The sequence below is a fragment of the Camelus dromedarius genome, chromosome 31, assembly GCF_036321535.1.
Source record: "Camelus dromedarius isolate mCamDro1 chromosome 31, mCamDro1.pat, whole genome shotgun sequence".
In the NCBI taxonomy this organism is placed as follows: Eukaryota; Metazoa; Chordata; class Mammalia; order Artiodactyla; family Camelidae; genus Camelus; species Camelus dromedarius.
Window position 1 is genome coordinate 19,090,597 of NC_087466.1, and position 14,333 is coordinate 19,104,929.

A 14,333-nucleotide genomic window follows, 5' to 3' on the forward strand; every position below is an offset into this window, starting at 1 on the left:
AGACATCAATAGTAAACCTCCAGTCAGACACCCCAGATCTCCCTGGGTAAGCAACATTCACCTTTCTATGTCATTACAACAACATGTGAGGGGAAGGAAAAATGTAAACTCTTGCACACAAAACTGAATAACTTGTTAGGATAAAAAAGAAAAAATAGCATTTACAGTAAGAAGACCTTTAAAATATCTATTCGACAGGGATACATAATGTATAAAGAAGACCGGCTTGTAGCACAAGGCGCTGCCCAGTAAAGCTCAGACAGCTCAACGCAGTGAGTTGGAAAACACACCCACACAAAACTCAAAGCAAAGTACGGAGATTGAGTTACAGATGAAAATTTAATAAGTGTGTCTCAAGATACAAGAAAGGAACCTGAGAGGTAGCGACTGGCAGATTTAAGGGCAATGTAGCAGGAGGTAGCGTTTCAAGTATGAAGAGGGGGATGAAAGCATTTTTCTACTGAAGCAGCATCACACGTAGCTGCTTCGGTCTTCCTGACTGCAGGAAACTGACACACAGTCTAGGAACGGTGGCATAAGAACATGTGTAAAGACAGGCTTGGAGCCTGGAGGGAAAAACTAGAGAAGAGAAAGAGAGGTTAAGGATAAGACTGTCAGTTACTCATTTCTCACTAATCTGTTATTTTTCCCCCTAAACTTTAGTAAATTGGCCTTGATTTAGAAATGGTTTAGTGGTTATAATTTAAAATGTAAGTGGTTATAATTTAAAATGTAAAATGGAAGAAAAACCACTGTCCCAAGTTCTAACATCTGGGAAACATGTCAGTCTAGCAAACGAAGACGCAGAATGCTCGCTGTGGGTAGAGAGGGGAGCACCCACCTCCTCCAGGGCAGAGTACCTGGCGAGCACGGGAGTGGTCGACGCGAACTGATGAGGATGAAATGAAGCCACTGAGGTAACCCTAAGGTTCTGGCCTCCCAGACACTTGGCCCCTGGAACTCAGGGAAAATGTGGGTGATGTCACTAACACAGTGCTGGCCATGGGTCACAGAACAGCCACTGCTCCACAATAACCAGTCAGTGCAATAACAAGTCAGATACACTGGAGAGGAGGGCAAGCAGGGGACGGGAGCCATCAGGTTTTAGCAGCAACTCAGTGGTTAGTTTAAAGGGTAAAATGATAAAATCTTAAATGAGGGAAGTGTGTCTACAAAGGCTGGTGTCTGTGATGAGAGAGAAGGAAAACCCTAATGGCCCGTTTCCCTACTCCTCCGTCTCCAGCAGAGCATTCCAGTACTCAGGGATAACGGAAAGATTAGGCAGGGGAAAAGGCCATGCAGCCCTCTCAGAAACAAACACACACAAGATGTGAAAGAGAGACACTTTCCCAGGTGGAAAGAGAGAAAGGGAGAGACTCCACCTACCAGGGAGCTGACACTGTCCTCCCAGGGAGGAGGCCTGAAAGGGCGGGGCAGCGTCTCAAACCTGCGCAGGAGGCAGAGCATGTGGAAGTACTGGTGTTCTTAAGAGAATACCTTGAAATACTGAGCGACAGTACAAAGTCTAAAACGTCTAAATACACAATAGCAGGAGACTAAGACTTGAAGTAAACTAAGAACTCCTTTACAAGGTAAAAGATGAAATTAAGGAAACCACTGTTCATCATTTAACTTCTCATAAATTGGGAAAAGCAGCATCTTAGCCTAGCTCGAAGATTACCAGCATTCTACAAAATTCACCTGGCTGAAGAAGCAGAACCTTCTAGGTTCTGAAAGTTACCTGATGCCTCCCTCTGTTCATTCAAGTCATTTTGGTTCTGCTTTTGATAAATGTGCAATTAATTCACAAGCTGAAGACAGAGCTAGTAATAACTTGCATTCGAGGAGCGCTAAACTGTAAATAATCATAAAGCATCATGCAAAACAGTACCGTAACTCAGAGGGAGGGAAAGGGAGACATGGGAGATACAGGTTAACATGTAAACAACACCAGCTTAACTGTGGTGCCACTTGTCAGTACTCCCGGCCAGCCCTACATCTATCAAGTTTACTACCTTGTTTTTACAGGATTTACTATCCGAAGTGATGACAGCAGCGGGGCCATCCCCATGTGACAGAACACTCGATGTGGTACCAGGGGTTGAAGATCTTTGAGGAAATATCAGTGTTCATGTGATACCCCAGTCAAAAAAATTAGAGTCCAGGAGGCATAATTCTGGGTCTCTCTTTGCCTTTTGGACTTTCTGTCACCTTACTGACTAGGGGACCACTAAGACCTGTTTTCACTGATATGTATCTACATGTGTAAGTATATATATTTCATACACAATATATCACTTTTAAACAGACCAAACAGCTTTAAAATTAACACAAAGATTAAAAACACAAACTGTGCATCTCTGGCACTGATAAATTACATAAGATGAAAGTAAACAGCGTGGTCACTGTTTGTTTAAAAAGATCGATATGAAAAGTCCATTTAGACCCTAACAGGCTGACACAAGCCAGTAGGGTCAGAAAATTAAGTGGCTCCTTAATTCAAATAGTGCTACAAGCAAGCTGTATTTCCACTTTCTAACTGGTAGAGCCCTCACAGAGCAATTTATAAAATGAGTGTACCAACCTTAAGTGCTGGTTTAAGACTATCACACAATAAGATGCTGAAAGTAGAAAGTTTTACAGCTTCCCATCAAAATCAGAAGTAGAATTTTAAATGATTAAAGACTCAGTTTAGGAAATTTGCCAAATAAAGTCAGAACAGGATATTAACAGAGAGACATAACCTCTTAAAAATCATTCTGTGCTTGAAAATTGTATATTTTTAAAACCTGAAGTGTGTATGACATAGTACCAAATACTGTTGTACCCAGAGCTTCAAAATCTACCATAGTTTTGAAAAGGAAGGGGAAGGTCCCAAAATCCAACCAAGGCAAAGAAAGCTAGAGCATTAGATAATTTTTCTCAAGATGGAACTCTGTGCTATGATGCAATGGCCTGAATTATCAACATCTTTGTACAGATCAGTTTGAAGATTTTTTTTCCACAATTTTAAAAAATATTTGTCCTGCCATTACATTTTCTCCTTGGAGATTGTTGTTTTACGGTATTTTTTTTTTTTAATGGAGGTACTGGGGATTGAACCCAGGACCTCGGTATGCTAAGCATGCGCTCTATCACTGAGCTATTACCCTTCCCTCCCCCGAAGATTTACTTTCTGTTCCTGATTCTTAGACAAGCAGAAAATAAGCAGATTCCCAAACTTCCTCCATCTGCAAAGGAATTTTCTTTAAAAGGAGGGGAACACTCCATAGCCATAATTTGGGCTATTATGCTCATTTACCCAAGTTTCTACAAAATCCTTATGACTTTGTAACTCTAATACCACCAGCATTCAGATGGATCCTAAAAGGAACTGAAATTACTAGACCTGGTTAGTATCTCCCAGAAGAACTTACTTAATAGGTCGGCAGCAGTCAATTATACTAATGTGTGAAAAGGAACAAATAGGCTTAATATAGCATCATAAAATTTTAGAATCAGAAGAGACCTGCTATCTAGTTCAACTTTCTCATTTTACTGCTAAGGAAACTGATTCTAAAAAGTGAAATCACTTGTTAAGGTCACAGTTACTTAACAGACTAGGTCTTAAACCCCAACCTCCAGTTTAAAGTCTCCTGAGCCTAAGCCATGCTGACAAATAAAAGGTTCTCAGCTGTTATAAACAGCAGTGGGATGAATGAGTCGATCTCAAGGCAAGTTAAAACTCGTTTCTCTTTCACAAAGGAGCAAGAGTAGGAATATTTTCGCTTGCCCTTAAACAGTCACACGCCGCCCAGACCAAGAGCAGACGTAAAGCAACTACTTGTTCTGAACAGGAAAAAGGGCAGCTCGACAACTTACAGAAGAATCAATTACTTCCTTTCTGGGTTTTTTCCTCTTTACAAAAACTTCACTTTTGCTTTGCAAATGAGCCATTTTAATAGTTGCAGGTCTTTAGATCAAATGGAAAAAATAACCGCATTTCTATTTTCACAGTACTGAAAGGTTATCAGCTATTTCAAATTTATTCACAAGCCCCGAAGACAGTTTTCCATACGACCACCCTACATGCTGTACATGGAACTGGTTTCATTTGGATTTTAACACCCAGCTTCGTTGCTGGTTATTTTCTACCTGTGTCAGATTCGTGGCAAGTTCTATCAGACCTGAGAAAGAAACGCCTTTTAATTAACCTGTGGGAAATAAAACTGACGAACCTGTAAAAGGGCCTGAAGTTTGGCAAGGCACAAGTTCTGATGTGAGGAGCGAGAGTTACTTTTCCATGAGGAATATTCAGCTCCCCATAAATTACAAGTTCTTCTGAGAAAGCTGTTCACTAAAAATGTGCCCTTCAAATAACTGCAAGGCACTCCCGCTCAAATTAACTTTCTAAAACATGGCAGGAAGGGAAGTTTTCATCTCCCATACTCGTAGAAGTAGGTTTTTCCCCCTATTCTGGCCTAAACGAAAGAAGAAAATTGAGGTGCTGAACTGTGACTTCCTCCAGCAACAGAAGTCAGGAAGACACAGGGATTAAAGGGGAGGGGAGAGAAGGGTTCTGACACTGAGTTTTACATACATTAATTCATTTTATCTCCATGATGACTATACAAAATATTATCTCTGATTTATAGATGAGGAAACTGAGCTCCAGAAAGTTAAGCGGTTTGTACAAGATCTTCCATAAAGTAACAGAACTGGGATTTGCTGGCAGGCAAAGGACTGAATTCTTGCTCTTAACCTTTACTTCCATTAACAGCCCTGGGCTCCCCAAGAAGTTGTGCCTGTTTAACTCAACTTTGTATCTCCAACATCTAGGCTAGTGCCTCACTGCAGTAGGTGCTCAATAAATGCCTGATGAATCTATGCATTAAAAGATAACCCATAAACTCAACAACACAAAATCCCAGTTCAAAACTGGGCAAAGGATTTCAATGGACATTTCTTCAAAGGTACACAAATGCCCAATAAGCACATGAAAAGATGCTCAACTTCAATAATCATTAGGGAAATGCAAATCAAAACTACAGTGAGATAAGATCTCACGCCCATTATGACGACTATTAAAAGAAAAAGAACAAGGGTTGGCGATGCTGTGGAGAAACTGGAATCCTTGTGTGCTGTTGGTAGGAGTATAAATTGGTACAGCCTCTGTGGCAAACAGTATGGTAGTTCCTCAAAAATTATGAAGCACCGTATGATCCAGCAACTCCAATTCTGGGTATATACCCAAAAGAACTGAAAGCAGGGTCTTGAAGCAACAGTAGTTCATCCATGTTCATTATTCACGACAGCTAACATGTGGAAGCAATCCAAGTGTCCACTGACAGATAAATGGATAAGCAAAACACGATGTTTACACACAATGGAGTATTATTCAGCCTTAAAAAGGAAGGAAGTTATGACACATGCACAGCAAGGATGAATCTTGAGGACACTATGCTAAGTGAAATAATCCAGCCACAAAAAGACAAACACTATGTGAGTCCACTTGTATGAGACACTTCAGAGTAGTCAAAATCATAGAGCCAGAAAGTAGAGGGTGGTTGAGGGAGAGAGGAATGGTGAGTAGCTGTTTAACAGGTAAAGAGTTTCAGTTTCACAAGATGAAGAGTGTTCTGGAGCCGGACGGTGGGGATAGTTGCACAACAATGTGAATGTGCTTACTGCCACTGAACTGTACACTTTAAAAAGGTTAAGACAGTAAGTTTTATATATGTTTTACCACAATAAAAACAATTTAAAAAGAAAGATAATTGGTATTCTTTCCTATACCCTTTTTATCTTCAATCATACCATACTCTTGTCCTGCACTTTGCTTTTATACTTAATATTTTGAAAACAAACAAACAAAAAAAGATTAACTGGTACATTCTCCAAAGACATACAAATGAGCAATAAGCACATGAGAAAGTGCCCAACATGACTAGCCATCAGGTAAATGCAAATCAAAATCACAGTGAGATACCACACTTCACCTTCACTGGGATACCTGTAACCAAAAAGTTAATAACAAGTGTTGACAAGGATGTGGAAAAATTGGAACGTCATTCATTGCTGGTGGCACAACCACTTTGGAAAAGAGTTTTTCATTTCCTCAAAAGGTGGGGTTCCCACATGATCCAGCAATTCTGTTCCTAGGTATATATTCAAGAAAATGAAAGCACACATCCACACAAAAACTAATACACAAATGTTCCCAGCTGCATTATTCATAACAGGGAAGAAGTAAAAACAACCCAAATGTCTATCAGCTGATGAACAAAATGTGGTCTATCCATACAACAGAATAATTCAGCCACAAAAAGGAACAAAGTAGTGTCGACATATGCCATGATATGGATGAACCTTGAAAATATTCTGCTAAGTGAAAGATGTCAGTCAGACTGTATGATTTCATTTACATGAAATGTCCAAAATAGGTAAATCTAGAGAGACAGACATAGGGCTGGGAGGCTAGAAGGGAGATGAAGAGTGACTATTAACGGGTACAGGGTTCCTTTTCCATATGAAGAACATATTCTAAAACTGTTTGTGGTGATGGTTGCACAACTCTGCACAAAAAAGATAACTGGGGAAACAAAAGATAACTGGTACACCCAGAAGTTTTCCTATTTATAATTTACCACCAGATATTTCTGACCAAACATCATAAAAAAGACTTGCAAAAAACTTAATGATTATAAGATGCTAAAGACCAGTAAGAAGGGCAGGGAAGACTCTCCTTGATATAAACCCAAACGTCTTAGTTTGATTTCCTGTTACCTGCTCTCAAACTACAGAGCGGTAGACTATCTGCGATTATCTCAACATGCTACTGCCATGCCTCCAATCTCTGCTCAAGCTGCCCATCCCTGCATCTCCATCAGTGCCAACCACAAGTGCTAATTCTTACCTCCGAAGCTTCCTTAATCCCCCCTCACTCACACTACATGCCTAAGCCAAGCGAACTGACCGTCTGCCACCCTCCGTTAGGTCCCATCACAACTCCTTTTCAGCCTATACCTGGCCTGTCTCACAGCTCTTGGTACCCAGCACAGTCTTCACAGCGCTCAACGAATGTTTGATAAATTGGTATTTCTGGGGTTTCCCCCACCCGACGGGACACTTTCTATTGGTCACGTTCACCTGAAGAGCTTTACTATAAATGTAACCATGGGCAAAATAAGCCAGGTGACTCACAGGCAACCAGTGATACAAGACCCTTCTTTCCTCAGTTTTCCTGGGCCTCTTCGGTATTTGAAAGCACTGATGACTCCCTCTGCACTATTACTACCACCACATCCCTTTCATTAATAGAGTAACCCCACCAGGTGGACAGGGCGGGTGTCACCCCCATTTTGCAGAGCGAGCAGCAGACTCAGAGAGGACAAGTGACTTGCCCAACTTCACGTGACTCACAAAGCTGGGGCTGAAGCAAATCCAGGACCTAAAATGTCCTTTTTTATTTTTTTATTTTTAGGTTTCTTGGCTGCAAAGGTCCTTTATCTACTTATTTTTTGTTTTTTTATTGAACTATAGTTGATTTACAACATTGTGTTAGTTTCTGGTGTACAGCATAGTGATTCAGTTACACATATATTCTTTTTCATTATAGGTTATTATAAGCTATTGGATTTGGTTCCCTGTGCTCTACAGTAGGATTTTATTGTTTCAGGACCTCAAACTTCTTAATAGTAGTTCTAACTTCCTATGTTGGTTTGCTGAGAGTATTTCCAGTGGAAATATTATACTTTTAATCACTTCAAAAATAGAAATATAGATCTAGCCATAAACATTTTTTTAATGAAAAAGAGAAAAAGACTAGAAGGACATACTCTACAACACAAATAATTTTCTCTGGGCAATAGGATTATCGATAAATTGCTTTTTTCTGTGTTTTTTCATGCGTGTGTTTTATACCTTATGCACTGAAACCACATATTATAGGATAACTAATATTTTTTATTAAAATGTAAGGGCCCTTGTAAAACTGGTATGTAAGGGGAAAATAAACCTGAGAAACTCAAAAAGTAAAAACATCACTGAAAGACATTTCCTAAACTCTAAACTCGACTCTGATGCTGGATTCTCAAAGTCACAACCCAAGCAAGCCACAAATGCCTTACAACAGAAATTAGCAATACATATTTTCCCAGTCACTAGCGGTGAAAGAAACTTAGTGATAAAGCTTTTTTTCACTTAGGCCGGAAAAAAAAAAAACTACCCTGCCTAGAGGTGAGGGTATAGCTCAAGTGGTAGAGTGCATGCTTAGCATTCACAAAGTCCTGGGTTCAATTCTCAGTACCTCCTCTAAAAATAAATAAATCTAATTCCACCCACCCCCGCCAAAATTACCCTACCTATAAAGTTTATTTATTCTGCAGTCTGGAAAAGCAAAGCCTAAATAGGTTCCTTCCTGCCTTAAGATACTAGAACATGTCTCCAGGAAGAAATCATTCTACAGAGGAAATCAGATAAAGACAGAAGGTAGGTGATCAAAAGATTTGATTGAAAGATTTTTAGTGAAATATCCTATTATCTTTTATCTTTCATGAAAAGATAGGGGAAGAAATATGCCAACTATTTCACTGCACTTCTTGACTAGGGATTTTTATTTTTAATTTTAATTTTTATTTTTTAAACACTGACTAGGGATTTTTAAAATCAAGAAAAAAAATCTTATTATAGTTGCCTTTTCTTTTACATCAAGCTCAAATTTTGGATGATTTGCACTCCCTGAACATCTGGATCATCAGGCCCTTAGTTTCAGAGGAGATACAGTAAATCAAGGACTTGGCAATTTTAGGCGTAAAAATGGGCAGAGTTAAAACTGCGATCTAATCCAAGCTATACTTAGACATAAGCAAAGGAGAATACAAATATCAAACTACTTAATTCAAGTCGGAAGTATATTATGCTTATACAAAACATTAAGGCAGCAAAATGTCTGTCTGTAGTCTCATTAGGATTCCTAAGAAGAAACAGACGAGAATACATTTCCCCAGGGAAAGAGATACCAGAAAGGGTTCCCAATAGGGATTCTGTAATAGGACTAATTCTTTTCTAAGACTTTACAAGGAACACTTCTAAGATTTTTGTTGCTGAACCACCGTAAGACAGACAATTAAACAACAGACCCACCCACTGAGTTAGTGCTAGCAGACTCTGTCCTTCTGGAAGTGCCAGATGGAGATTTAAAAAAAAAAAAAAAAAAAAAAAAGACTCTCTACTAACTGTGGCCAAGATTCCTTGGTACTTGGTGCCAGGGCCAGGATATTAACCCAGATGTCCTAGCCAAATTCAAGGTTGGTTAATTACAGTCTGCCAACCTACACCCCCTACCCAACACACACACACACGCACGCACGCACGCGCGCGCGCCTACACACAAAAAGGCCCTCTCTGTTCCCTTGATGTAAAATGGGAAGAGGTCACTCTTGAAATTCTTGTATAGTACCATCAGTCAATATGTTTTCCCTTAAAAGTGCATTGTAACTCAAATGCTGACTTAAAGCATATGGATTCCTTGAGTTCTATCTACATGAGAAACATACACTATGTATATTGAAAATATGTAAGATGCTATATTAGTTTCAAGCCTCCCTAAACAGTTATCTAAAAACTTCATATTCAGAATAATACTGACACTGCCTTCCAATTAAGATTGAAGAGACTTAAATAAAGGTTTAAATTAAACACAGGTTTTGAACCATGAAGCTTTTAAGGCTAAAAAGGAAGGCTCTGCTGCCAGGAGCACAATTCCAGTAAAAAACTATATATGCAAATGTCAGTTACAAGGCCCCCCAGGATCGAGCAAATATCCTGTATCCAAACAGAAAAGTATACATTCAACAGCAAGTCTGAACACCAAGTACTGGTCTGGCCTTCCCGCCAGCCACTTAAGGTTCCGCTGCCAACATATTCTGTGCACTGCTTAATATAAACTAGGGTTCAATCTCTAATTCTGTATTCACTGGCTGTGTGGCCTTTTAGGCAAGTTAGTGAAATTCTTTCAAGCCTGACTTTCCCATCTTTAACTTTTTCTTCATCAAAATCACTAATAACACGGCACAAAATTATCCTGTATCTTTCACTATTTTAAAATATTTTAATACATATTTTAAGGACTATAACCTACATGGCCTTAAATTATCTGTCTCTTCCCCCAACCCCCAGCTCCTCCCTCAGGACCTTTGCACTTGCTGTTCCCTCTGGGATCTCATTCCCTCACTTCCTCTAAATCTCTATTTAAAAGATGTTTAATCAGCAAAGTCTCCTCTTACCACTCTAAAATTTCCATGACCCTAACTCTTGTTCCCAAAACTTCAGATTCACCCTTCCCTGATTTTTTTTTTTTACCATGTGTCACTTTGCAACATACAATACATTTTATTAATGTGATTATTGTCTGCCTCCCCTACTTGCAGGGGAGTTCCAAGAGAGCAGGGATTTCGGCCTGATTTATTTACTGCTGCATCACAGCACCCAGCACAGCACCTGGTACAGTAGATGCTCAACAAACATTGAATGACTACCAAAGGAGACATAAGGACTGCCCACGGATAGGTACACCACAGCCCTGCAAGCTCCCTTTTGGGGAGGCTATCACACTCTACAAATATACTGAAAAAGAGAACTACCGTCAGCTTGCAGTGATTAATGAACAACACTGTCTATTCTTTGTATCAGAGAAAAACAAATTCAACCTCCCACCTCATTTGCACAAGGAAGACAGGAAAGAAGCTGATAATTCGGATAAAGTGGAAAATTATATGAGGTGAAAAGTTTCACTTTAGTTAACACTGCACTAAGTTTTCCTTTTATTTATTTATTTATTTATTTATTTATTTATTTATTTATTTATTTTGGCGTGGGGGTGGTAATTAGGTTTATTTATTTTTAGAAGAGGTCCTGGGGATTCCACAAAGTTTTCTTTTAATACTAAGCCATCTTCCTGTGAGTTTAGCACACTACCTTCAGTTTTTTTCCTTTATCTTTAACTTCTATAAAGCAAGTCCTGAAACTTACAGACCTCATATTTTCAGTTAACTAAATAATAAATATTTACTGAGCACAAGGGACTCTCCAGAATTCTGTAGAGGGTGCTATAATGTGAAATACAAGGTCCTTGATATACACATTTATGTATGCACACATACATATCACTGAGATATATATACACACAGATACACACAACTTGAGGTAGATATATACAAACCACACACACACGGAAGACCAGAAATATATCTTAAAAATAATATGGAACACCAGGTAGCTAATATGTGACAAATTCAACAATGCCTACCTTTGTATGGACTTATAAAAGGACCAATTCATCTCTTACACACCGTGTATTGAGCTTAGAATCCCAACAGAGGCAGCACTTAAAAAGCAAGACTCATTTGACACAACACTGTAAAATGACTATAACTCAATAAAAAATGTTTAAAAAAAGACTGACTTAAGTTCACGTGTATTTATGGGTCACGTGGTATGCGACAGACTCAATGTTAGACACGAAGTTAAAAAATAATAATTAAGGTAAATAAGTAGAGCACCAAATTCTAAACACCTAAAGAACAGAAACCATATCTGCTTACGTCATTTTCAAGCACAAGTAGGAGCTTAAGTAATTGCTGAAAAAAAGAGGGAATGGCATGATCTTTATCTTCAGACAAAATACCTTCGCAGGGTCCACCCAGTTTGTTTTTTACCCTTTTGAACTAGGCCTAGTGGGAAGCCAAAGCTGTACTTTACCATTTCCTCTGAATCTCAAAATCCTATGACAAGCCCTTGGCCAAGCAATCACCCACTTTCTTTGCTTTAATAAAAGCCAGCCTTGCTCCTTGCCAGAGATTCACTATACTAATTTAATTACTAAGCACCTGGAGTCAAATACCTGCGCTCAAATCCTGACACCACCACTTACTAGCTGTGTGACGCTGGGTAAGGTTCTTGACCTTTCCATGCCTCCTCTGTAAAAATGTGGTTAGTAATGGCACCCTCATGGGGTTAAGTTGATTAATGATATAAAACACATAAAAGACCTGCCCAGAGCCTGACCACAGGAAGCCCTCAATAAAGGTTAATATTCCCAAAGAGTAACGCCCCAAGGCTGAGGAACAACATACCTGAGGACTCCCGCAAAAGGTTACCATTAAACTCAAAAGGCAATCACGTCTGCTCCGGACTTGTGCATACTAGGAGTAATAGTAATAAAGAAATAGCAAGACCAACCAAAACCACAACCGTAAGAGCACACTAACACTTACACTAATACTAATCTGGAACTCTTACTGGCCAGGCACTGTCCTAACCTAAAAACAGGAAGAAGGCAAGGCTGCTGAATTTAAAAAAAAAAAAAAATGCAGAATTTTCTCCACTTTCCTTTTTAAATACGGTAACTGGCGCCCAAGTTTTGCTAAAAAACAGGTATCTAAAACGATCACAGACTTAACGTGTAATTTCTTCGTACCAAAGAGGTGGGGCTGTGAAGGGAGGAGGGGCTGGTGCTCGGCTCCTGCCAGATGGAAAAGCCACATGAAGTGGAGAAACAGCGGAGTTCACGGTTTCTCCCCAGATCAAAATCGGATCTTGGAAGCACAGGACCTCCAAATGAGGGGAATCAGAAGGCTTTGCTTTTAAAATAACCTCTGAACAAGTGTCATCTGTCTTCCGAGCCAATCCCTTGCCGAGGCAGAAGGTTCGGGTTACCGGGCACTGGTGTTATTGCAGAAATCCCTGTCACCTCTTGTCATCCACCTTCGCCAAGAATCACAGTCCCACTCGGGGGTGGGGGGATGAGCAGTGGGGGACAAAAGCCACGGCCGGCCAGGCCCCAGGCCAGCAGGGCCAGCCCGCCGGCCGGCGCACGCCTCGGAGGCCACAACCAGGGTGCCCTCCATTCCGGCTCGCAGGCACCGCCGCCAAGGGCCCGAAAAATGCTCAGGTGGCCGCCAGGGCAACAGGTCCCGCCGGGCCTCGGCCTCCCCGGGGTCCGGCCCACCCCAGGCCCCCCCACCCAGGGTCGAGGGGAGCGGAGAGGGGCGCCGGGGAGGGAGCGGCGCCTGGGGCGGCGCAGGGGCAAGGAGTCCAAGCTCCATCTTGAGGCGGGCGGAGGAAGGGAAGGCCGGGCTCGGCGCTGACAGGGCCGGGCACTTTTTCGGCTCCGGGAGGCGCACCCCAGGGACCCTGGGCCTCCAGGGCCGTCCCCCCGGGGCTCCCCGCGTCCCCTCGGGGCGACCGGGTGCGCGGGACTCGGCCCCCGTCTCGGACGCCGGGCCCGGCCCCCGGCCCCGAGCCGGGCGGGCTGTAGCGGGCCCGGCGGGGCGGACGGGGAAAGGTGAGGAGGGGACGGGGAAGGGGAAGGTGAGAGGGCCCGCGCCGCGCCCCGCTCACCGCTCGCCGCCGCGTCAGTCGCCGCCAGTCGCCGCCACCTGCCCCACTGCAGCAGCAGCAGCAGCAGTAGCAGAAGCAGCCGCGCGGCCGCCGCCTCCCGCCTCCCGGCTCGTCGGCTCGGGGCGGGGGAGAGCGTGACGCGCCGCCGCCGCTGCCGCCGCGGGGCCGGGCGGGCGCGCGCCGCCTGGAGAAGACGCCGAGGCGGCTCCTCCCCGCGCGCTCCGCCGCCGCGCCCACCCCGGGCCCGCCCCGAGCCCTGAACCCCGCGCCGGGTCGGAGCCCCCCACCGCCGCCTCTTTGTCTGCACCCGCAGCGGCCCCGGGGAGACGAACCCCAGACCCCCGGCGCCCCCGCCGTCCCGCCTTCGGGCCCTAATGAGGACCGGGACCGGGAGGAAGATGCGAGGGAAACCCGAGAGGCCTGGACTGAGGGGCTTCTCATCCTCTCGGTTAGCTCCCCGTTTTCTCAAAGTGTTCCCAGAATTTGCAAGTCACGGTATAGCTCCATTCAGTTTCGACCACAGCCTGTTAGTTTGGGGCTAATTTTTTTCCCCCAGACCCAGAAATCCTTTGAAAAAGCTAGGAGGAGCCGCCCACGGCAGGTTAAGTTAAGGGAGCATCCTCTCTGTCCTCCTGGGAAGACTCAGGGTGAACAATCCTTGGGGGAAACGCTCAGAAGAGCTGCCTACAGCAAGTGAAGCTTGGGAAAGACCATCTCTGCCCATCCCTTCCCTCCAGGGAAAGACGAGGATTAAAAATCCCGTGAAACAACCTCAGCACTTGCTCCTTTAGTTTGAGAAAAGCCTCTTTTATTCGCGCCAGCCGCTTGGACAGAAGCCCTGGTTAGTATCCCGTCCTCCCACCTCCCCCCAGGGAGCTCCTTTAAAAGCTTCTGAAACGGGCGGGAGGGGAGGCAGCAACAGCCTGCTCCGGGCTGGTGCAGCGGAGGGCAGC

At 42.9% G+C, this 14,333-nt stretch overlaps 1 protein-coding gene across 4 annotated transcripts in view; it reads right to left on the bottom strand.

The window, feature by feature from the left end:
* CLIP1 (CAP-Gly domain containing linker protein 1) overlaps nt 1–13,524 on the bottom strand; it is a 112,167-nt gene extending 98,643 nt beyond the window's left edge. For all 4 annotated transcript variants that reach the window (XM_031442605.2, XM_064481258.1, XM_031442602.2 and 1 more), the window contains exon 1: nt 13,381–13,524. The gene's annotated coding sequence lies outside the window, so the exon portion shown is untranslated. The remainder of the gene's footprint in view (nt 1–13,380) is intronic.
* Between the last annotated feature and the right edge of the window lie 809 nt (nt 13,525–14,333).